Below are 25,864 nucleotides of genomic sequence, written 5' to 3'. Positions count from 1 at the left end.
AAGAAAGAAGTCCTTGGATATAATAATGTCACTTGTGTGTAAGTAACTCCACAGGCAAAATAGGAAAGATCATGACAGACGTATGACGGTAGTGGTTACCTCAAGTCTCAAGTAGGTCACCATGAAATTATTGCCGTTTTTGCATGTTATATATATATATATATATATATATATATATATATATATATATATATATATAACCTGAAACCCTATTCAACAATGATAACATTAGAACCAACTAGCTATATATAAAAAGAATCTTGTTAAGTCACGCCTTTCTTGATTTCTTATTATTTCTTTTTTTTCTTCCTTACGTATTATTGTTATTAGAGTGGTTATCGTTCATAACTTTCGTTTGGCATCAATCTTCATCTCTCCAAGATTTGACAAAAGATTCACTCTTACTTCCTTTCGCTTCTTTACAACTCAAGGACTCTGACTAACACACAATTACTTTTATATCTTAACTCTAATAATAATAATAATAATAATAATAATAATAATAATAATAATAATAATAATAATAATAATAATAATAATAATAATAATAATAATAATAATAGTGTTGTTAGTATCATTATTCATCTGATAATAACAAACGTTTATTCTGTTAATCATATCATGGAACATATACAATATAGTTTATATATTTCAAAATGTTCTTAATATATATATATATATAAAAGTTACAAGAGTTTACTGAAACTTTGAACTTAAGAAAATGAAGTCAAGAGGTAAATTGAGAAACAGAATTTCGGGCAAGAACCAACCTTGATTATGGGTAAGATTATATTTTTATTATACAAACATTCACTTGCACTTGGACACGGAAAATTTATTATTTTTCAGATATGAAGACTTTCCGACTTCTCATAGTCTGATATAATGCTGTTAAAATTATTGGGATACCCGAAATATTCTTTCGTGCATAGTGAAAGGGTCTAAGTCAAAAATTTACTTTTCCAGGAGACCCAAAACAAACTTAAAAATATGTCGACATAAGCTCATAATACCAACCAAATGTTAGAAAATATGGCTTAAGGCACATTAATGAATTGTACCTAAAACATAAGTCCATCATACCAAACCAAAGATTGCTCTTTTTCTTGTCAATATGATATTACAGACTAAAAACGGACAAAAAACGACTTAATCCCCCTTTGAGATCATGCGCCAAAGAACTGTTCGAACAATAATTCATTACCTGCATAATTACTGGAACAATTATTTGAATAATTAAATATTCGAATTAGGATTGCGCACTAGTTACGAGAAGACTCAGAATTTTCGCGACAGGATTTGATACAAGACAGAACACTTCCAATAGAAACATGTACATTTTTCGAGACGAGTCATCACTTTCACGACGCATTTTCGAGACGAAACAGCCTCAACACTGATCTTATTTATTTATTTATTTATTTAACGATCACCAGATACAGCTCAGAGGCCATTTTATACTGGATATCTAACAACAACAACTACTACAACAACAATGGAAAGGATTTGGGAAGGTATCGGCCAGTGCCTGTTTAGTAGGTACCATCCCGGCATTTGCCTGGTAGGACTGATGAAAACCCTGGAAAACCCCAGTCAGGATGGTCGGCATCGGAAATAGAACCCACGATCTCCCGAATGCGAAGCCAACCTCTACCACTTGAGCTACTTCGCTCGGTGCTATTCCTAATTCGAATTTTAACAACAGTAGTCTGATCTTCCACAGATGGTTGATTTTGTGAGCAGAGAATCTCCATGTTCCATGCAAACTCATTATACGTATCAACAATAGGAATACAGTTAGAAATAGTGTATCTGTTTTCTCCAGTTCGTAGAAGACAAGAAAAAGTTAATTGGTGTACAGTGAAAAAGTTAAGCACGTTTTGAGATTAAAGTTAACTATTAGTCTCAATTTTTTTCTAAGACCTTTTGCTAATTTTCTTGTTTTGCATTCCAAGAAACAGAGTTATTACTGCACTAAATAAGTTTCACTTTTTGATTTCATAGCTGGAGTGAACAGAAAATGGAAATAGAAGTTTTACTGAGTACAAATAAGAAAAGGTAATTAGGTAAAGGGTATTTAGCATTTCTACATGGGAAAACGTGGTGAATATGAAGGCCGAATAAATTCAAGTTTTAAGGCTAAGTTCTCATCTTCTTCTCAAAGGATTGGTCAATATATTGTATTTTCTTTGAAGAGCACATTTTCTACTGAAATTCCCTGGGTAGAAAATTTCCTTCAGTCATTCCTAGTCTATGGTAGATTAGTCACAATTTTTCTAGAAAAAATGAAATGAAATTTTACGTCCCACTTATGCCGGCTAGGTTAAAGGAGACAGTGATGATGAGAAATGAATGAAATGGTGAAATGAAGAAAGTGGGAGGTAATGGGAGATCCCGAGAAAACCCACGCACACAGTGTTTGTCCACCACAGAACTCACTTGGCGCGAGCTGTGATAGAACCAAGGATCCCATGCACCAGAGGTGAACGCTCTACCACTGAGCCACCGCTGCCCCACAATTTTTCTAGATTGTCAAAAACTGTTCACCATTATAACTTTTTTCCTTTACATTACTTTTACGAAAGAAAAAACAAGAAGAAGACTGTATACCCGATTCCTCGGTGATGCTAGCTTGGTTCCAATTGCATGTTCCCACGTTCAGTTCCCGATATTATATATATATATATATATATATATATATATATATATATATATATATATATATATATATATATATATATATATATATATATATAAACATAATTTCTCCGAGTTGATTCAGTGTTATAAAGTAAATTGAAAATTATTTGAACGATCAAACTCTATCAGCAAGCAAGCAGTAATGGCATTAGGAAAAAATATACCTTACCACTAATCCAAGAATTTAACATGCGCTTTCTTCGGGCACAGCCTTTTCTTGGAGCTTTAGAGTTACAGAAAGTTTAATTTAATTTAGAGTAAAGAAAAGAAGAATATTAGAATTAGAATCATTTTTCACGTGAGTGGATATTTACCCAATAAGAATTTTACGTTTCATATACAGTACTTTCACACTAATTTTTAAAAAACATATCGAAGGGCTGAAATTCACTACCAAGAATATTTCTATAATCAATAATTTCAAAAGAGAGAAAGAAATGAAGTGCAAAAAATGTTGCATCTAACTTGTTGTCTATAAATATGTTTCTCGATAACTCCCCTAAAGATCCTGTATATTTCTAATTGTGAGAAATCGAATTTTGAGATTTAAAAAAAAAAATGCAATTGCCACTTTCAATTTTGTCCAATATATTAAACAATTTATTCATCTTTAGCATTACAGCCCACGACGTAATACTAGGCTAACCAGTCCTTTAAGCTAAGAGAAAGGATGATAAATTAATGATGATAATAAGTGATAAAAGGGTAATATAAAGATATCCATACTGTGAGTCCATAAGTTCTGAACCTCGACAAATTTGTCTTGCAATTCCCAGTCTTATCTCTTATACTAGCGTTTCTCAAACTTTTTTTTTAAGTGGGGACGACTTTTGTTAGTATATATATTCTACGGACTTCTATACTCTTATCTGTTTCGAAAGCAAATTTATATTTTTTCTTTTAATGTTTTCAGCATAATTATCAAGTATACATACATATTGTTTTCTTAAAATATTATTAATTACAATTCCCTTTATTTCAGGTTAGTATTAATAGGAGAAAATACTTTTTTTCTAAATCATTTAAGGCTATCAAGAGTATTATATAATAATATATCTGGGCCCTAAGTAAAGTACTAGAATTCATATACCCTGTTATTGTATAATCTATACTTGCTCGAGTTTCTCTGCTATTATGTGTGATACTCAGTTCACATTCACTTTTATTTTTTCCTGTCTTTTTTGGACCAATATTCCAGTTTAAGAAGACCACAAGGGCAAAAACTCCGATACCACTTGTAGTTCGCGAATCACAATTTGAGAAACTTTGTCTTAGACCGTTTGACCATGCTAGTCGGCAAACATATTAATTTAGTTTTGTGTTTGACCTTTAACTACTCGTAGTATTTTAATACATATTTTCTGCTTTTTTTAAATGCAATTTAGAGAATGCCGCCTCTAAGGTAGTAGCTATATACTATATATATATGTGTGTGTAAAGAAGTGGATAATATTTTTATATTATAATGACTCATATAATAGTTCGATTCTTCTCTTGAAAAATAATAATTCATCCTCTCTTCTCACATTAATGACTCTCAAGATGTTCTTCCCCTATCGCATCTGCAGTGGAAATAATCACCAGAGCGGAACCAAAGTAAATCATTCTTGAAAGTGCGGCACTGACGAACAGTTTAACAAAGTAGACAAAGATTACCTTCACCCACCAGTCGGTGCTTTTGGATCACTCTTTTTATGTGCACAATCACACCAGGTGAAAGTGTCTTGACAGCCTGTGTTTGTGTGTGTGTACGTCGTTCACGTGAATATATATACCTATATATATTACATTTTTAAAATCCTTTCACTCGCAGATCCTATAAGACCTCTTCTATGCATAGCAGGGGATTAAATCCATAACCTGCCTCTTCAAAGGAGGAGAGAATGTGGATATATATATAGGCAGCCTGTAAATAAATTTAATCTGTACGTAGAAAGCTGTACTGGTTGCTGGCTGAATATTGTAGGCTAAAGTTGTGCTGTAAATAATTCATCAAGAGATTTTGTCACACTTTCTGGCTGAATTTTTTTCTTAGCTTCATCCGAATGAATGAAACACGAAGACGCCCTTCTACTCCAAATTTCCTAGTTCAGTCACTCCATTCAATTTTTTTTTCTAAATTTTCTTTTTTTCTAATAAATGATAATGACATATAGAAACATGATCATTTCATCTGGACTTTAAAAAATAGCTAAAAGCCAACAATTATCCATCACGATCTTCGACTAGAGTGCAAATTATCCGTCACACTTAGATGTGGTGAACGGTTTTGGTAATCATCCATGCACCAAACGGTCAAAATACTCATCCACAAAAGCGGAAGAGAATATTTTGTCGTGCCTATATTCTTGCACTAGTTTGCTCCGGAAAAGGTCAAACCACTTTCGATTCTTTTTAACAAGGAAACTGTAAGAGAAAAAAATGGTTTTATTTGGTTCACAAAAATCAAAATCAATGTTATACCACAGTATTACTCACACGAAGCCTCTGAGATAATTTTTTAAAGAAATGAAATGCGAACTGTATGTACACTTGTGTTCAAAATGATTGTCGCATATCTATAACTGTCTTCTTGTAACAATATAATATGTTATAATCGGGAAGTGTATATTTGTGGTAAATTTCATAGCGAAAGAATTATAAATACGAAAATTAGAATGAATAAAACAAAATGTTGCTAAATGGACAACAAAGTTTTATTTTCGTTCTATTGTTCTTTTTTACTGCTCGTTTGACATGAAATTTGCCACGCACAAGTCTTTGGCGATTATATACATACTAACATTATAAGAAATACCGGGCGAATTCGTTAGCAAATTATATTCCAACAAAAACATATTTATGGACATGCGACAATAATTTTGGACGTGAGTGTACATATCCGTTCGTAAAAATACTATTTCCCTTGAAATTCCTATTTGAATCAACGTTAACATTTACATTTATACGGAATTATCTATCTATCTTTAAAAATGTTTGTAGTAATAGTTAGCATATTTTCAACACAACCTTATAAAACAAAAGCGATATTAGAAAATTTATCTCACACACAACGAAACTTTTTTATTATTATTTCACCAAATATCTTCATTTCTGCATTTTCGAATTACGTCCAGAACTCATTAATCCGGACAATAGGAGTTTTACTCTACAAGATTTGTCAATAAAAGCACACAGGAATACTGACAAAGGTGCTGCCAAATTATCCTTATCAATTTACAATCGAGATTGACAAGGAATATTATTTGTAATGAACTAAAGAATACATGGATGCTGCTTTTAATATTGATTACAGGGTTGTTCTAAAAGATTTGACCAATTTCGAAACCATATTTCGTAGTCCCAGAATGAGTCGCTGGTCATTTGAAAAGAGAAGGTTAGGTCGTAACCACTGTTTGAAAATGCCCTCGCGTTCCCATTCATATCGCTATTTTTAAGAATATGATTTTAAACTTTTGATTTGAATCATTACCCAATCTATTCTTCTAAGGAATGTCTCATGTGAAACAGAAGAAACTTTTTCATAAAATAATATTTTCCGCGTCGGAACGATCAACGATTTGCAGAACAAAATAATATATTAAAATTCCTCGGATATTCATCTCGTATTAAATTTTTAAATTTTTGGATTCGAATATTTCTGGAGAAATCGAGTTTATTCGTATTCTAGCACTAATTTAGGACAAGGAGAAATTGAAAGGGGGTAAATTGAAATCTAAACTTCAAAGGAGATGCTCGAAAGCTTGTTCACAAACGAGATGTCCCTGTTCCTTCACGTGTGGAAAAACGTCGAATCTGCGGTCGACGAGGAAGAGAACTCTGCGTCGTCGATGCTAGCGAACTTGAAATGCATGAAGCATCTTGGATCCCGGAAAAAGAGGTTGATGTCAGTTCTTTAGATTCTGTTTCATCTGCATCTTTCGGCAGTAGTTCCTCCTTGTCAATCATCAGTGACCTAAAAGAATGGGTGCGATCTCCTTGGGAAAACGACAGTATGCAATTCGGTGATTTAAGACTGTTAATTAAACAACCTTATGCGGTTAAAATATTATTCGGAACTACCATTTGCTAATACTTCGATTTGTTGGCGAAAAAAACACTACAAATATATCCAGAATACAAGCATTTTGTAATAAAAAGTTCTGCCATTAAAAGTAGTTTTTTTAATTGTAATAACCTCCAAAATAAGCAAAATTGTGAAGGGGGAGAGACAGAGTAAAAATTGGTCAAAAATAGCGTTACGTAATATGTGTACGGCCCCTTACTCTACACCTATTCTCATGACAACGAAAAAAAAAACTAGAAATAAGGGAGATGTATGGTATATACACCCTCGATTGTCAAACTTACTCTGGATAAAAATACTTCTTGTGATATTTGATCATTAGTTTTATATTACTCGGGGATGTAATAGAGGTACGTATATCGGAGTGTACAACGTAAACCCACCTAATATTTCCATAGTTCAGAGTATACTCACTTTAAATCATTACTTTTAACTATGTAAAGGAGAGTTTAAGGGTGAGTACAAGTATACGATGCTACACTTTTTATAACGGTCAAGCTATTACCTACCAAAAAGTCCAGCAATAAATCACTTGTATTACTGAAGTTAAATATAATAATTTCGATTTCACTAAAGCCAGCATTCCTTACCTAAGCCAGATTTCACTAAGTGTGGAAAGATAGTAGCCAAAGTAGCGTGAGTGTTTGAGTAGATTTTATTATTATTATTATTATTATTATTATTATTATTATTATTATTATTATTATTATTATTATTATTATTATTATTATTATTATTATTATTTAATGAAAATATTCTAATAAGAATACTAAAAATGTAAGGATGCATAAGCTCAGGGGTAAAAGTGAGGAGGAACTCTGGTGGATTCCGTTCCCCCACTTCCAAAATTATCGGGGCCCTTCACTTCCTTAAAAACTACAATGGACAAAGATAGGCACGGGGGACGGTATGATGTCATGTGTCCTCCTACATTTTCAGATCCACTTTTACCCCTGCATAAGTCTTTTGCTAATACCTGCGTTAGATCAATAAAAAAAAACTGATACTTTGAATTAAAGTAAAACATTCACACATCTCATTTCGCAAATTGAAGATTTCGTGACATTGTCTTCCGATACGAGGGACCCTTCTGGTTAAGCTACTAAAGCACGAAGACTTGAAGTGGAAATCAAATCCGCAGGCCCGGATTAAGGGGGATCTTAGGGGGGGGGTATAGCCCCGGATCTCCACGTGGACAGGGGGCATCCACTCGGATCAAAATCTCAACTGGCTATCTAAAAAAAAATCATGAAATACAATCATCATCATAAAATAAAATATGATCGAAAATATGAAACATATTCACTTATTTTTCCTACTGTATTTTCACAGAAATGTCTTAGGTAAAGTCAACAGGGGCCACATATTTTTTTCTAGCCCCCGGGCCTCCAGATGGGTTAATACAGCTCTGCAAATCGGTGAACTTTTTTAGTGTAGATACGTATCTGTCTGGTTGAAACGCTTAAAATATATATTAAGTTAGAGATTCCTTTTCATATGGGTCATGTTAATGTTCCTTTCCATTATGAGTCACAGTATGTCTTAACAAGTGGACTTATATTTCATTCTAAAATTGCTTTACACATATAACCACTTGACTTCTGCTGTGTCAGCAGGTATTAGTATTACTATTATTATTGTGTATATTGTTATTGTTAACATTCATAAAAAGAGATTCCTATCGGCGAACAAGTAGGCCTCGCATACAATTGCGGCGTTATATAGAGGTCTGCTCTTCTCGGGGAATGATACCGTTACCCAATTTTGCCCTTCACTTTAAAAAAAAAATCTTCCTTTTCTTTAAATACTTTTATGTGCTTACAATACGAAGTTGTCATTGCTTCTGGATACAACACTAGCGAGTAAGCATGTGGCTAACCACACTTCACTCTTCGATAAAAACATTAGGAATATATCTTTCTTTTCTTCAACTGTCTTTTCTAACTTTTCAACCGATTTCCCTTCGTTGTGAAAAGAGAAAATGATAATGATTGAATCAAATGCTTTGATAACGTCTCATTCTTTCTTGGCATATTATTATTATTATTATTATTATTATTATTATTATTATTATTTGGATTCTGTTTCGCGAAAGATATTTTGTTACTCTGGTAGTGTGGCGGCTCTTGAAAGAAGTCTTATTGGTAAAACTTAACAGTTGTATCGCTACAATCTGAGGAAACAAACCTATCTAATATCTTAATTCTTGTATATAGGGGTGGTCAAAATTTTCCAGAATCGGAAATTTCACTTTCTGGATTTCGGAAAAATTCCTGATTTCGGTTGGAAAATCCGGTCGTAAAATATCCGGATTTTTTTTAAATCGGAATTTTTAAATTAAGGATTTTTTTCCGAATTCTGGAATTTTTCCGATTTTACATTCCCAATTTCGGAAAGTGAACATTCTGGAATTGGCCATCCCTACTTAGATAAGCGATAAGATTACAACGATAGCTTGTAGTGATAAGATTACAATTTTTACTAATGTGACTCCCATCACGAGACGCCATTAAGTACAATTGTGTAACAGGTACTTTTTTTTACAATGGTATGTAGGTCTACTATTTAAAAAAAAAATGTGAGGAATTAGATGTAACAGTACTAATATTTACAAGTAACTTTTACTAATATTATTTTAATATTTCTGATCATAGGTAAGTATATTACGACTTGTAAATAATTTAACACTTGTGGAAATTCTAATATTTCTCAAATGGACTCCTGGGCTTATTAACAAACTTATAGACATGTTCAAACCACAATTTTCTCGTTTTTTCTTTTCTTTTCTGTTATTTATTTATATTTTTAGGAGTAGCATGAAAATATGAGATGGCAGTTTTACCTGCTTATCTGATACTCAAAAAAAGAAAAAAACTAGCATAATATCTAGCTACATGATGAAAGTAATTTCAAAATATTGGTCATAGTTAAAAAAATGTAACTTAAATTTACAAAAGATCTCGAACCTGGAAAATTCTTTATAACAGTCTCATACCAATGTTCTACTGTGTTTTTTCTTGTTATTAATATGTGTTTAATTCACCGACAAGCCTAGACTCAGCCATTTTGAAACTAGTTCATACAAGAGCGTAAGATTGAAATACTAGTTTCCTTTGCGTGATTTTAAAAAAACTGTAGTCAAAAATAAAACAATATAGTCAAAAATATACTCAATACAGTGACGAGAAATATGAAGTGTGAACGTAAAACAAAAGCAAGGATAGAAAAAGTGAAAGAAGCCTTTAGGAGGAAGAAAATACTATTTTGTAGGATCTTGAATAAAGAGTTGAGAAAAAGATTCATAAAATGCTTCGTTGAGTTGAGTTGATTTTGAGTTTAACGTCCATTTCAGCAGCGAGGCTATATGAGACGGGACCTACTGATTAACATAGAATCCGAACCAAATGAGCTCCCGCCCGGAAACGAACCTAGGTCTCCCACGCCAAAGGCGCGTATTGTGCTGTATGGGTCAGAAACATGAACATTACGCAAAAATGATGAACAACGGCGGGAAATGTAGGTGTTCAGGAAAATAGAGCAAATTAGCTGGGTCGAACAGAAAACGAATGAAAGAGTGTTAGAAATGGTGGGGGGAGAAAAGAACAATTTTAGATATTATTAAGAAGAGGAAGAGAAACTGGTTGGAAGAATGGCTAAGAAGGAATTGTATCATGAGGGGCGTGCTACAGAGTATGGTGGCAGGAGAGAGAGGGAAGGGGCGAAGGAGATTAAAATTAATATTCGATACCAAAACAGAGAAATCGTACGTGAAGACGAAGAGGTTAGCGGAAGACCTAGGAGCATGAAAGCTTCTCAGTCGTAGCAAGTGACCTGCCAATAATAGCAGAATATCTATGATGATTACAATGACAAGAAATAACATGATTTTCCAAGTTATAGGTGGTAAGTTAGCTATAAACAAATAATTTAATATAATAGATAGAATTAAAGAAATACAAGTACCCTCTCCTCAAAATTTGGAAGGTGAGAGTTTCCAAGACATTTTGTGCAGTATAAAATATGGGTACCCAACACTTTGAGTCATAAGGTATACACCTAAATTTTTGGTCTAGAGAGGAAGTTCGGGAAGGGAAACAGTTAGTTTATTGAAAAACATTTTGTAGATACAACGTGGCTCAGTTTATACATTTTTTAAAAATATTCTTCATTGTCTTTAAATTATCCACTAACATTCAAAAAAAAGTAGGACTGAACTTAGCAAAGAGTCTTTTTACTCACTAATATTCAAATAAAGTAGGGGTGAACTTAGTGAAAGGCCTTTTTATTCACTAATGTTCAAAAAAAGTAGGAGTGAACATAGTGAAGAGTCATTTTGTTCACTAACATTAGAAAAAAGTAGGAGTGAACCTAGTGAAAAGAATTTTGATTCACTACGTTCCAAAAAAAAGTAAGAGTGAACTTAGCGAAGAGTCTTTTTGTTCACTAACATTAGAAAAAAGTAGGAGTGAACATAGTGAAGAGTCTTTTAATTCAATAACGTTCAAAAAAAGTAGGAGTGAACTTAGTAAAGAGTCATTTTGTTCACTAACATTCGAAAATGTAGAAGTGAACTTAGCGAAGTGTCTTTTTATTCACTAACATTAGAAAAAAGTAGGAGTGAACTTAGTGAAAAGAATTTTGATTCACTACGTTCCAAAAAAAAAGTAAGAGTGAACTTAGCGAAGAGTCTTTTTATTCACTAACATTCGAAAAAATGTAGGAGTGAACTTAGTGAAGAGTCTTTTCATTCACTAACATTCAAAAAAGTAGGAATGAACTTAGCGAAAAATCTTTTTATTCACTAATATTCAAATAAAGTAGAAGTGAACTTAGTGAAGTGCCTTTGTATTCGCTAACGTTCAAAAAAGTAGGTGTGAACTTAGCGGAGAGCCTTTTTATTCACTAACATTCGAAAAAAGTATGAGTGAACTTAGCGAAGAGTCTTTTTGTTCACTAACATTCAAAAAAGGAACTTAGCGAAGGGTCTTTTTATTTACTAATATTCAAAGAAGTAGGAGTGAACTTAGCGAACAATCTTAATAATTTGAGAATATGTTTCGTTTGCTAATTATGAACTGACTAACGATATTACGATATTTTAATTACTGGAGTGAATAGTAAATTTACAGAATATATAAATATGAATATTTTTACTTGTTCACAAATCTGCTTAATTCTCTGCTTAAGAAGTGGCATCTTCTTAATCAAATTGAAAGAGAGATGGATTTAAACAAAAAGACAAAAATGGTTTCTTTTATTATTTTGAAAATTTAACGTGACACGTGAAAAAGAAACAGCTTCTGCACAGTCATTTTGTCGTATTTATATTAATGAAAACGTTATGTAAAATGCAAAAGAAAAGAATTTCGTGCAGAGTTGTCGTATTGTTCTTTCACAAGGCGTTTACCACGAATAACTGCGACACATCCACAAGGTGTGTCAACATTAGCGACTTCCTCTGCCAACGAGAAGAAGAGAAGAGGAGGCAATGTCGCAACATCCATTGAGAGTTCTTTCTCTCTCTCCATATTCTAAACCACTGACACACTCATCACACCCTCTTGAAAAAGCCATTGTCTGTAACTAGTAGAGAAGCTAATCATCGGGAAACTGTTCTGTGGCGCCGACGACAATGAGCTGGCATCATGTTTTTTTCATTGTCCATTGGGAGGAGGTATTTAAGAATTGCTTGTAAGACCACCATCTGACATATAATTGAACAATATAAACTACGGATTAAAACTATAGTCACGTACAAAGGTGGTTACATAGTTTTAGGAAAGGTTTTTATGCTTTGTTTTTTGTGTGTCAATTAATATAATATGTTCATCATCATTCCGGTGCAATCTCTTGTACTTGCATTTACCAGTTTCTGACATGTTCCGATCTTGTATTTGGAGCTGTAGGAATCTTTTATTTTTTAATATAATTTTACGTTGGCAATTAATGGCTGCTTGAGTAGTATAAACACATATAACCTTTATCTTAAAAGCATGATACCTTTAATTTAATGTCCCATAGGTATGCCGTTCATGCTAAAGGAGATGGTTGATTAATGGAAGTGAATGATTATGAAAGAACGTGGGAAAAAACGAGGGAATCCCGAGCAAACCCATTGACATGGAAGGGGGTCGAATCAGGAACCTTTGGTATGACGAATGAGTGTTCTGCCACTGAGCCATTCATGTCCTCTTAAAAAAAATAAACGTCTAAACAGTCTATGCAACATTTTTCATAATCTCTTACTTACATTAGTTACCTCTCCGTCTCTTTTAGCTTACAGGTCATTACATGGAACGTGAAACGGGAAACTTCATTTAATTTTCAGAATAATTTTCTAGAGAGATTCTATTAGCGCAAATGCGTTCATATTGTGTGTTAATTTCTGTAATAAAAGCAAGTTTTTTTTCCTACCCGATCTCAGCAAGTTACTATCAGAATTAGATATATTTTGTCCTTTAAAAACTTTAAAACCATCGTACATGTTTCTCCAGTGAATAGGCCTCCGAACCAAGTGTCCTTCTGGAAAATACTATATATATATATATATATATATATATATATATATATATATATATATATATATATATATATATATATATATATTATAATTTTAGAATCACTCTATATGGTAAAATTTATGGACAGAAATATAATAGAAAAAGCAATGCAACATACGTTGTTTGTGTATTAATTTCTCAACTTGATGACGAATACATTGTATCAATACTGCTGGTGGAAAAAGAAGTCAGTCTTGTTTTGTTGTAAATGGGGTTGTGTTAGATTCAGTATAATTCACTGCAGCTTAAATGAATTTAAATATGTAGTTTATAATAAAAGGCTGCATACTTCGTTATTAAGTCCATTTAAGAGGGAGCAAGCGTAGATGTCTATGCTGGTAGGTATATGCTGGTAGATATATATATATATATATATATATATATATATAATAACGTGTGTGTGTCATCAAACTTTTAACATAGAAAGTAGACACCTATAATTCCACACATTTTATACACTCGATTTTCAACTCGACGGGGAACTGGAGAGTCAAAATTCATATGCAAAAATTATACAGTGAAATTATAGTACCTGTGAAGTAGGCAACCCAGCCGTTTTCCCGGTTGTCCAGGTTGCATACCTTTCGTATTTTCGAATCCTTTGTATCAACTTTATTCTTCCTGTGCGCAGAACGGGAATGTCAACTGGCCCGAGAGTCAATAGGGGCAATGAGGAGCATTGTTTGTCCTTATATCGAATCTGTTGAATGAAAGAATAAATACGTTAGTGCAGCTGGAGGTTAACTATATAATTGATGTAAGCTTCATGTGCATGTTAAAGTAGTATTTTATGATAATTATTAATACTAGAAAACTGCATAAGGAAATCCATTATTAGTACGTGATAATAAATTAAAACTCTAATATGTATGTGAAGTTTCCATTAGTACAGCTACATTAAGGTATCTCATGATTATATTGCACTATTGTGTCATTTTGGTACGAGACAAAAATCGTATACATATATAACGAAAAGTATTTGTGTATAATGCCAAATCAAAGCTCTTAATTAACCCATACTATCTGTGTCCACTCCTGCTTCCTCTTAAGCAGTAACAGATTATAATACTTTGATTCAGAAACTGATGTAACAAGAACTGACTTATCCCATTTTTCTATAACAATACTGAGATATAATAGAATACGCATATTTACAACATACATTTTTTTTTAAAGTGATACGATTATTACGAAACTTTAATGATTTAAAAGAGCTAGAGTCAGGAGTTGCTATATATCGCCTTTCACATTTCACTCCGAATCCATGAAACAATCGCTATACATTTGACACAATATTAAAATACATATATATTATGTGCAATTAATGACAACATAATTTGAAGTTGCCACTAATTTATAAAACAAATATCGAGGACTGCTGATATAGAAAGTAATTGTACGTGGAAACGCCAGCAGATTTCATGCAAATTTTTGTTATTAGAAACAAAAGTCAGTACACGAATTGATAGAAAGGAAATGACCTAAGCAAATAAGCAAACAATACAAGTCATTATAGCAAAAACCACAATTATACATTTGCTTCGTCATATGCGTATATAAGAGAGAAGGGGGGAGTAGCCTTTATAACATGCACTCACTTTTTCGTGTTGTAACCATTATTCAATTTGGACAGGTATATCAAGAGGAGGCATAAAGCAAGATAGAAAGTCCTCATACTACGTATATGCCTTAATGTTATCTGCACAGGTCATCTGAAAAAAGGAAAAGGTAAAAAACAACAAATTACAATTTCAATCAATAGGTTTTACTGTCTACTAAACGAGATTTTAAAAATGATATCTGTGCCTTCTTATTTTAGTAAAACGGATTACAACAACAATAAAAAAAAAGGTTTGCCTTTGGTTATTAAGGGCAAGATATGACCATTCAACATTAATAACTTATTTAGTAGGAAGAAAGAAAGTTGTGCGTAGGATACTAGATAGTTATAACCATGAAAATGGCCACAGCCATATAACCTGAATTGGCTGGACACCATTGAATTGCAGGTTTACGGAGATGATTAGTCGTTTGTTTTGGTCGATCTCTTTCCTATCTTCTGGGTTTTTCTTTTTTCTTTTAATTTTGAGTATACGTACTGCATGTATAAGAGTAGTTTTCATTAAATGCGCATCGAAAATGAAAATATTGGGGAAAGCGTTATAATTGATACATGGAGATTAATTAATTTATAGTTAACGAGAGAACTTGTAAGAAGAGTCTCCTTTGTATAATTGGAAAATTTCTCGCTGTTAAACTGGTTCTGAAAGCTTTTAGCTTTGTCTAAATTTTGAAAGAGATGACTTCTCTTGACATTTGCTTCTATCACGCTAGAGTAAAGAAAATACATATACTACATGTGAAAAGGAACAAAATCACATTTTAATATAATGTATTATAAAACTATTCATATAGTGATACTGAGGTAAACTAAAGGAAATTACAACTCTAGTGATACTGAGGTAAACTAGGGAAATTGCAACTCTAGTGATACTGAGGTAAACTAGTAAAAATTACAACTCTAGTGATACTGAGGTAAACTAGGGAAATTGCAACTCTAGTGATACTGAGGTAAACTAGAAAAAATTACAACTCTAGTGATATTGAGCCAAACTAGGGGAAATTACAACTCTAGTAATACTGAGGCAAACTATGGGAAATTACAACTCTAGTGATATTGAGGTAAACTAGGGGAAATTACAACTCTAGTGATACTGAGGCAAACTAGAAGAGTGGCCGAATTCTAACACACTTGCCTTTTCCATCCTGCGATTTACAAGTAATTAAACTATGTAATTGATGAATAAGCACATTCATTAATCCTTAACGATGTCTCTTACAAACGCAATTTTTACTTTTTTACCCACTGATTTACATGGGGATTTATTTTCCTGTTTTATTTTAAATGAACTGGAATTTTAAGGACTTGATTTTAGTGGTTTCGTCTTCAAGTCTAGTCAAAATATCCATTCACATTGTAGTGTTATATACAGTAAAATTTCGATAACAATCAATATACGTTGTAGAGAATATTCATTTTTAGTATTTATAAAAGAAAGTCGGAATTTCTCTTAAAATGGCAAAATAAAGTACTTTTCTAAGCCGCTAATGAATCAATTTATAAAAAAGTGAGAAACAAAAAATTAGTTTCTTGTTAATTGATTTCTTGTGGATTTCTTTTACAATCTTCTTCCTTACTTTTACATTATTTGTGCTGATAGGCGTAACAAAGCAATCTTTCCGACAGGGAAAAGAAACACCATTGCCTTTTCTCTCTCTCTCAATCAGTATGGCATGACCTGTTCTACTTTTGCTGTTGGAGGTTCCAGTAGTTGGAGGATTAGGTCCACCTAAATATAAGATTACTTGTAAAATGATCGAGCGAATGCGTTTTTCGTACATATGATTGTTTGATCATTTGCTAAACGAACCTACCTGCTCTTATTAATATATATAGTTCCGTATACTTGTATACATACCTACATAATAGTGGCAGAAGGGGGAAGAGAAGAACATACATAAAGAAAACGTTACTAATTACTGCTATGACCTCAGTGGTAATTAATTAATGTGGTTTAATGTCTTTTGATTAGCCCTTGAATCACGTTGGCCTAATGGTCCTCATTTCTTGTTTTGATAGTCCAGTCATCCATTTTATCATCTGCAATATAATGTGTGCATTTTCCAGTATTAGCACTTCTGACCATTAGTAGTTTCAATTACGCAAGCATGCTTTCAACAAAATATTTATTTATTTTCCTTATGGATGCAGCTGGCAAATTATGTTACGGTGCCAAGAGTAATAATGAAAGAGGGAAGAAATGCCAAGATTCATCTATTTAAGGTAAACTAAGGTTCACGTATTTAGTATTTGCCTTGAGAAATGAAAAAAAAAAATAAACCAGATAGGATACCCGGTAATAGAATTCCAATTCGGAATCTCTCGCTTACGAAGCAAGAACTTTGTGTATCTACTCTCTCTCGAAAATATTAATAAAGCTAATACAGTTTAATATAATGTATGATAACACCGTTCACATAGATGCTGAGGTAACAAATAAAACACAGTTCTGACCAGAGCAGAATGAAATACAGTGAAACCTCTACTAACGGACACCTCTATAAAGCGGACACCTCCCATAACGGACATATTTTGTAATCCCCAAACACTGTAATAGGAAAATGCACATTGGCAAACCTCTCTAAAGCGGACACTCTCTAGTACGGACACGGACAGTCTTTCCTGTCTTTTATAGGTATTATTTACCTCCATATTACGGACACTTTCTCTAGAAACAAGTTGAAAAGTACAGTAAAAAATAATACATTTTTTGTGATTCATACGTGTGTCAGCAAGGAAGCACATGAGGATGTGACAACATTTTGCCCCCTCAACTGTCTGCTCAAGAGGAAAGGTGTCCGTTTAACAACATCCTCATGTTCTTTACTTGCATTCTACTCTCACCCAACCTGTTTTAGATACAAAAGTGATTGACAGTAGCCCGCCTTTTGGGATGATAAGTTATTTTACTGTCCGCTTTAATCTCTAACTAAGCAAAAGACAATTTTGGTATATTTTGCCAGCGGGTACGCATATTGTCTCAAAAGTCATTACTGGACTGCAATTAACTCACAAATTAAAGCAATGCACCGAAAACGTAGTAAGTAGCGATAAGTGTAAAGTGCAGAGAACTACAACATCTTATTTCCATGTTGTGCCTCGAACATAGAGTATTGGATGGCGCAAGATAATGCAGGTACAGTAACATTTTGGTAATATTCGTAAATACATGATTTATGCAAAAATATTTTTCTAATTGCACAATACCTTCTACTAATTTACGTAAGAAGATATAGAAACCTCTCTCAGGCGGACACCTCTCTATAGCGGACAATTTTTGATTCCCCACGGCTGTCCGCTTTAGAGAGGTTTCACTGTATATTAAAAACTATACTTACAATGTGTTACAGTTTCAAGGACCTAACGTCCTCTTCATCAGACACCAACACTGCCTGTCAGTGTTGGTGTCTGATGAAGAGGACGTTAGGTCCTTGAAACTGTAACACATTGTAAGTATAGTTTTTAATATATTTCATTCTGCTCTGGTCAGAACTGTGTTTTATTTGTTAAGCTACTTATCCAGAGCTATGGAGTTTGTTCATGCTGAGGTAAACTAGGAGAAATTACAACTCTAGTGATACTGATCTCAGAAAAGCTAGGTTCAGCATTTAGTTTCACAAGAGATAAATAATTAAATTCACCTTGGATCTCGAGTAGGTGTAGGCTACGCTATTTCCTAGATTCAATTTCCTGAATTCAGATCGTACAGTTCGTTCAGATCTCATGAAAAGCTTCATAATATATCTCATTTAGTGGTGAAAACTATAAACAAGTACACCAACAAACCCCAAGTATATTATCCTGCGTCACATTAAGAAAATATGCACTGGAAATTTCATATCTAACAAATCATACCTTAATACATACTTTATATGTCAAAATATTATAATTCCAGTTTAAATTTGCGAGGTTGAAAACTAAAAACAATAGTTTGCACAACTACCACACAATACTACATAGATCTCTTCTTAATCAAATAAGAAAAATATTCAGATGATTGTCAGCTTCATTTACTATCTGTCAGTATATGAGGTTAAGGTTCAAGGTATATCTGTGAGGTTGAAGGGTCAATAAATTGTTTGAGGTCGTTTCATTTATTATTTATTTTATTTTATTTATTTTAACTTAGTAGTCAAAATGTTCACCAGTTCATTTGATGTTAAAATGTTTTATAACACTTGGAATGTCTTCACAAAATATCTAAATAACAACGTTGAATATATCATAATAATCATTGTTAAAAATTCATTTTTGACTGTAAGTCATAAAATAGTTGATAGTTGTTTACAAAGATTTTTATTTGTGCTCCTCTGTTGATCTTGCTCGTTTGTAGTGCGGATCGTCGTGGCTTCAATCTCCGCTGGAGGCATATATAAATATAATTTTAGTTTTTGTCCAATATGAAGCAAGTAGAAAGTTACTTGAATTCTTTTTTTTTTTAATATCAAATTGTGGTTTCGAAAGCAGGCATGACGACACAACGATGAGATCTTGTATGATGAATTTCATATCTCCCAATTAAAAGAAAATAGAAAAGTATCTATCAGGTTCTCGTCGGTTCTATCGCGTAGGATCACTGGATTTAGAACGGTTCAGTTTCTGTTACTATATACATGATCTTACAGAAGTCTAAGCTCGTATCAATATTACCACCAATGTTATGTGGTTATGGTCTATTTTTTGGCATACATTTGTGATTCCTTCTTTGTTAAACATCAATTTTACACGTAAGCAGCAAGCAAGAATTATATTTTGACAAGAATTTTAAATCATGCATATTAGGTCATATTTTTTCACTACTCACTTAAAAAAGTAATATCCATCATAAACTGTGTATAAAATTACAACAAAACTTCTAAACAAGAAGACAATGAAAAGATAATGACATGACCTTTTCCTAGTATGCTGTCATTCATAAGCATAACTAATATTTTGTTAATGAATAACATAAAACACCTTTAAGCACAGTACATTCAGTGCTTATTATTTCCCAGAAGAAGAAGAAGAAAGGAGCCTACCAAAAAAAAATGGTAGGCCCATCTTCTGGTTAGTTCTTCCGTATCCTCCACATCCAACAGCCATATTTCTTGTGCTACGAGTCTTCAGTGTGTTATTACGTCATTACCAAAGGGTTATAAATCTCAGCAGCAGACATGGAGTTCAATGTAACGGAAAGCACATGCTCTTCGATGTTTAGATGTATTCTTTCTTTCTTTTTTAAGAAATATTTTTTTTATCTGATTCGTTAGTAGTTTCATTGACACCAAGTTGATTCACGTTTCAAAGCCATTGTTTAATATTGACTGCCAATACAGATATATAATGAAATGTTTACTGGTATTTTATGGTATTCATTTCTTTACATTAAAGATAAAAATCATCAATAACTTGGATAGAAATATCGGTCAGTAGAATCTTTTATGACAGAAGTGATGATAGAAAACTATTCAAAATAGAATTTTAAAAAGTTTCCCCTGTAAAACATAAGAATGAATGTTTATAAGACGGGAGTAAATGGCATTTAGTCGTGATGATACAATGTTGTTGAAAACAACGAAATTATTTTAATCAAGAATAATAATAATAATAATAATAATACGACTCAATAATGTAATAGAAGAGCACTGTGGTAAAAGACTCACTTCTGATACTAGAGATCCCTGGTTTGATCACGTCAGTAGGTTTTCTCAGGGTTTTCCCTTTTCCTCCCACATGCTCACCCTACCAATTATTTCATAATCGTTCACTCATATTACTCATCCGTCTCCTTTATCCTATAGGACATAATTTTGAGGCATTAAAAATTACATTTCCTTTTTCAATAAATATGAATAAGTTCATAGACGAGCCGAATATGTATGGTTAAAACTGTAATACTTAAGCTGTATGGTTAAAACAAATAAGAATAGTCAACGTAGATCATGATGGGAAATGCATGTTACTAACTACTTTGTACCAAACTTTGTATCGTTGTGACAGTGTTATCAAGCAAATTAAAAGCGAAAATACATTAAAAGTAGTGTCGACATCGTGAGATGTTGGTTTAAATTAGAATGATTTTTTTTTTTCAATACTGAGGCTATGTCGTCATTGGAATAACCAATAACAGTATCTCAATAATTGCGATTTTGAGTTAATACTGGTATCTTCTATAATTTTACGAGATCTACTCACCGCTGTAAGAATTATGGACAACGAAGGCTTCACTCCTGAGATATCGAGTTGATGAAAAGTGGATCTCAAGACGAAAGCAGATTTGGCGCATCACAAAAAGGCGTAGTTGAGATATTCAAAATAGCAATTTCTAAGATACATTTATTGGTTATTGATATGAGACTTGGACTTACATCTTTACGTGGGATTCGAACTACATAAGCACCTACCGGGAATCGAACACGGGTCTCTTGCATCAAACATTCTTATTCTACCATAAGGCAGTGGCGGATCTAGACCAGGGCCGGGGGGCCTAGGCCCCCCAGTTTTTTCAGTGACAAAATAATTTAAGCTATTATTTATATATTTTTTGAAAGTTTATAAATATCTATCATAGTCTGGGTACTAGCTGGCTCCCCCAGTTTTTACCTTCTAGATTCGCTACTGCCATAAGGTCATGAGGGACTTAGTAAAACGGAATATGCTATTTAAAAAATAAGGAAAATGTATTAATTAGCACAAAAATAAGACAAAGAAACTAGCAAATGGGGAAATCTACAAAAACGAAGTTTCATCAAGAGACACAGATCTTCGTATATTATATTAAGATAGAGAGATTTGAAGAACAAAAAACAACAGCTTGATCACATTACGTATGTGTGTATAAAACTGTTATACACACGGATGGAAAAAAAAGTATGACCTTCACTTATTATTTTTTTAAAAAAATCATACGAATAACACAAATTTAAAGTACCGTTAATTCCCATTATTTAAAAGAAGAAAAAAATGTGTGTAATTGGAGCTGTTTACAAAATAAGGAAGAGAAGAGACATGTCAATAAAAATATTCACCGCATCACGGAAATATTCACCGTATTATAAATATGTATATAATTCCAGAAATCTAGTGTAGAGACCCAAAAGGTATTCATTCACTGCTATATACATTTTGCAAGCTCATTCATTTGCCTTACAAATTAAGTTTCATATAACGGGTTGTTAGATAGTTGAAAACAGAAACAAAGTCAAAGAAAACAAATACATACAATATACATTTAAAGTATTTTCACATATTTTGCACATCATTTTCGTATTTGTTTGTTTATTTACTTCAAAGTAATGTTTGCGTATTGACTAAATGAAGAGTTCTCCACTTGCATTAAAATGCTCATAACGTTTTTAGGAACAGTAAACAGAGCTAACGTCAAGTCATTGTGTACTTACCGTAACATGAATGTTTGGACTTCTATATAACAAAGTGAGAGATTAAGTCTTTTAAAAAAAAAGTGTTGCTTAAAAATTCTTTTGTATACATAATGCAAATACTTAATATTTCACTTAACTAAAGTCCATAATATGTCTTACAATGAGTTGTTTAACTATATATATATATATAATACCACTAGTAGCAGTTACATTGCTTAATTTTTGCTTTAATGTGACCATCTAACTGTGCACTAACTTACATAGTTTACTTAAACAGTTGTACATTTGCTTTGTATTCTCTTGGACAGTTACACTTTGTCAGAAACAGATTTTAAAGTATTTAAGTTATGTAGCATTACGGCATTCACTGGCAATGGGACGGAAAACTATGTAATTATACAAGTAAGAGACACATGTTTGTCTTTTTATACGAGTGGGGATGCGAATTGCGTGTGTGACATAAAGGATTACATTCATTGGAAGCATTTGAGTGGGGAACGCATAGCCAGTAAGTTTTTGTTAGTGGTGGGGTACGTGGTTACGGATAATGGCAGGGATAGGGGCACGAGTTTGCTTGTTACTGGATAAGTATCGGAGCAGCTATGTCAATCGGTATCAGAGCAAAACGGTAAGAAGCAGCGAGAAAAGTTTTTCTTGATATGAATTCAGCTACCCAGGTCCCATCTCCTCCTTTTACTATCTATTCAAACCGGAAGTAATATAAACTTATCATTTCCAGTTCCATCGCCATAGAGCAAACACGGTAATAGGTAGCAGAGGAAGAAGCTATGCTTTTGGTATGGATTCAGTGTCCTAAGGATAGGTTCAATCTTCCTTCGGACACTGAAAGTCGGTTGGTTGGTTTGGAGTTTAAGTGCTCTTTTCAGCATAGACATTTATGTAAAATGTGAATCTACAGCTTAACATGGGATCAGAACCTCATGAACTCCAACCAGGAATCGAGCCGGATTTCCCGCATCGTAGGTGCGTCGTTAACTATATACCCACGCAGTGGGTTCCATTAATCTTCTTGAGGCTAAGCATCTATCGTGATGAAGAAACACGAACAGAGACTGTAGATTTTCTCTCTGGATTATTATTGCACAATCATTTTTCCGATACACAAGAATATTTAGTATGGGTATTCCCAAAATTTGAACACTAAAATACTGACAGCCAAATCACGGACAGAAATATTTCAATGGATTAAAAGGACACATTCTTTGGATATTTTGTAGCCACATAGCCCTTGCCTGTTTTACATTATTGTAAAGCGCTATATACTAAAATGTTTAGTCACAAAAACTATAATGTTTGTGGTTAGCATACGAGCTTTCAGCGCGGGGCCTGGGTTTGATTCCCGATGAGAGCCCATGTGGCTCAGATCCCACGTTAAACAACAGGTCTATGCTACCTTCGGTGCTGAAGGAGACGTTAAACTCATAACTAATCACAAAAAGAACCATAATCTACGAAAGATTTTTAATACAGTTTGTTCATTTAGGATGTACTTTCAGGAGCAACGGATGCAAAAGATTTCACTATTCTCTTCCACGTCATTTTGCATCATCAAAAGATCTGGGAAGAAATATTTGTCTGCCGGTACTTTCCATTTGTGTAAAACACCATTACAAATGTTGTAAGGATATAGGATTGTAAGAGAAAGTCTTTTTGAAATAATAATATGTAATACATGTGTAGTAATTATAGAAACCTCATTAGTTACAGGTTTCTTTAAAAGAAAAGATTTTTAAAATATAATTACTGAAGATTAGGGTTACATTCGTGAGTAACATAGGATGTTTCTCTTTCTTGAAGAAAAAGATAATTTTATCAAGATACAATAAAAATCAAATAAATTCTCTGTTATGGGTTTATAAAGCAATCTATTTGATTTTTTTCCCCTTAAGTATTCAGAATCATTAAGTGTCTGAATGATACTAAATAGCAAGAATGTGCTAAGAGAAAAAGATTATAGAAGATATTCTTTCCTTTTTCTTTTAAGCAAGAATCTTGATTGAAGGTGCTTAAAATTCCACTTTAAAACTATAAAGTTAAATATTTTGAAGAGTTTTTGATAGCTACAATATTCTTCCAAATTTGACCTTGATAAGTAAGACTACAGCATTTTAATTTTTTAAAAGCCTAAATTTACTTTATGTTCCTTGAATATTCTTGGACATTATTCAAAAGAATCTTTCTTCACTGTTGGTGTGATTCTTTCTTCCGGTCATGGTGTGTTTTTGGAACTTTTTTAAAAAATCGTCTTTAAACAGTGCTTGATGTAGAAGTACTACATTATGAGGTACGGAAGGTGTTAGATAACGCTTTAAAATGTTGTTGCACCCGAATGGATGTTAGGATCATCTAAATATATTCATCAGAACATTATTTGAAGAAGAATGGATTATGCGTGTAAACTTAGGCAACCCACTTTACGTTTGGCTTTGGCAGGTAGCATAACTGTGTAGGATGGGATGTTTTAGAAAAGTTTTAGTAGAAACTAGACTGGAAGTCAGGGAAAGTCCTAGGGGACATGTCTCTCGTCAAATAATAGTGTAAATGATATACGCAGAGCGAAAATCTGTCTTCAACATTTGGGGGGGGGGGGTTAAAACCTTCCCAACTTTTTAAGCGATGTTTAAAATATTTATGAAGTTGAAAACCACAATCATCACATTACTCAAAAAAAAAAAAAATAAATAAATAAATAAATAAATAAATAAATAAATAAATAAATAAATAGAATAAAATAAAATAAAATAAAAATTCAAATCGGATTATTTGGGGGGACAGTCCCCTCAGTTCCAAGATTGGAGGGGACATATCCGTCCCATCCCCTCTGGATTCGCGCCAGTGGATGTACGGTGTACCCTTTAAACCTTATATTTCCACTTCTAAAGTTTGTTCTTGGTTACGTGGTTGGTAGATTTGTTTAATAAGTAACTAACACTATAAACGAAGGTTCATCGCCGCAAAAAGAATATTTTGATATTAGCGACCCAATCATGTTTGCATTGTTACTACATAATGCTTGAAGATTCTGCCTTAAATTACCCTCCCACACCATCTTCTTGCTTTACCCAGAGGTATCTTCTCGACAGGCTTCCTAACTAAGATTCTATATTAACTATGCTAGTAACATGTTTCGCTCTTTGTAGACGTCTGATTTTATTATCCTTATCACACTCGATGACTTATAGCTATTGCTAAACGCAGCATTGGGTAATTTCCTCGCCCTGATATATACATAATGTGAGTTGGTGGCTCTGTAAAAATTGTTGCACAAGTTCTCTTGTTAGAATTGCAGTTCTATGGTTGGTATACTGTCCACATCTGTAGTTAACAACTGTTTGTAGGATATGAGTTGTGGCAGGCCTTTTCATTCAATATCAAGATAATCGTCTTTAGTAGAGGTGACTATGTTATCACACAAAACAAAGTACGGGAAGAAAGAATTTTGGAGATATCTGGTCTCAATTTATTACTTTCTGGTTAGCATATAATAATTACTTTAGTTGAAAATCCTCCATTCATTTTTCAACAACATCTTCAC

At 33.1% G+C, this 25,864-nt stretch overlaps 1 protein-coding gene across 8 annotated transcripts in view; it reads left to right on the top strand.

Annotated features, from left to right (window-relative positions):
* Window positions 1-25,864, top strand: part of LOC145689749 (uncharacterized) — a 506,237-nt gene that overhangs the window by 370,791 nt on the left and 109,582 nt on the right. The gene's annotated exons all lie outside the window — the stretch shown is intronic.

This window comes from Thermobia domestica, chromosome 1 (assembly GCF_964235325.1).
Source record: "Thermobia domestica chromosome 1, izTheDome1.hap1.1, whole genome shotgun sequence".
Taxonomy (NCBI): Eukaryota; Metazoa; Arthropoda; class Insecta; order Zygentoma; family Lepismatidae; genus Thermobia; species Thermobia domestica.
This window is presented reverse-complemented; position numbering and strand designations above follow the sequence as displayed.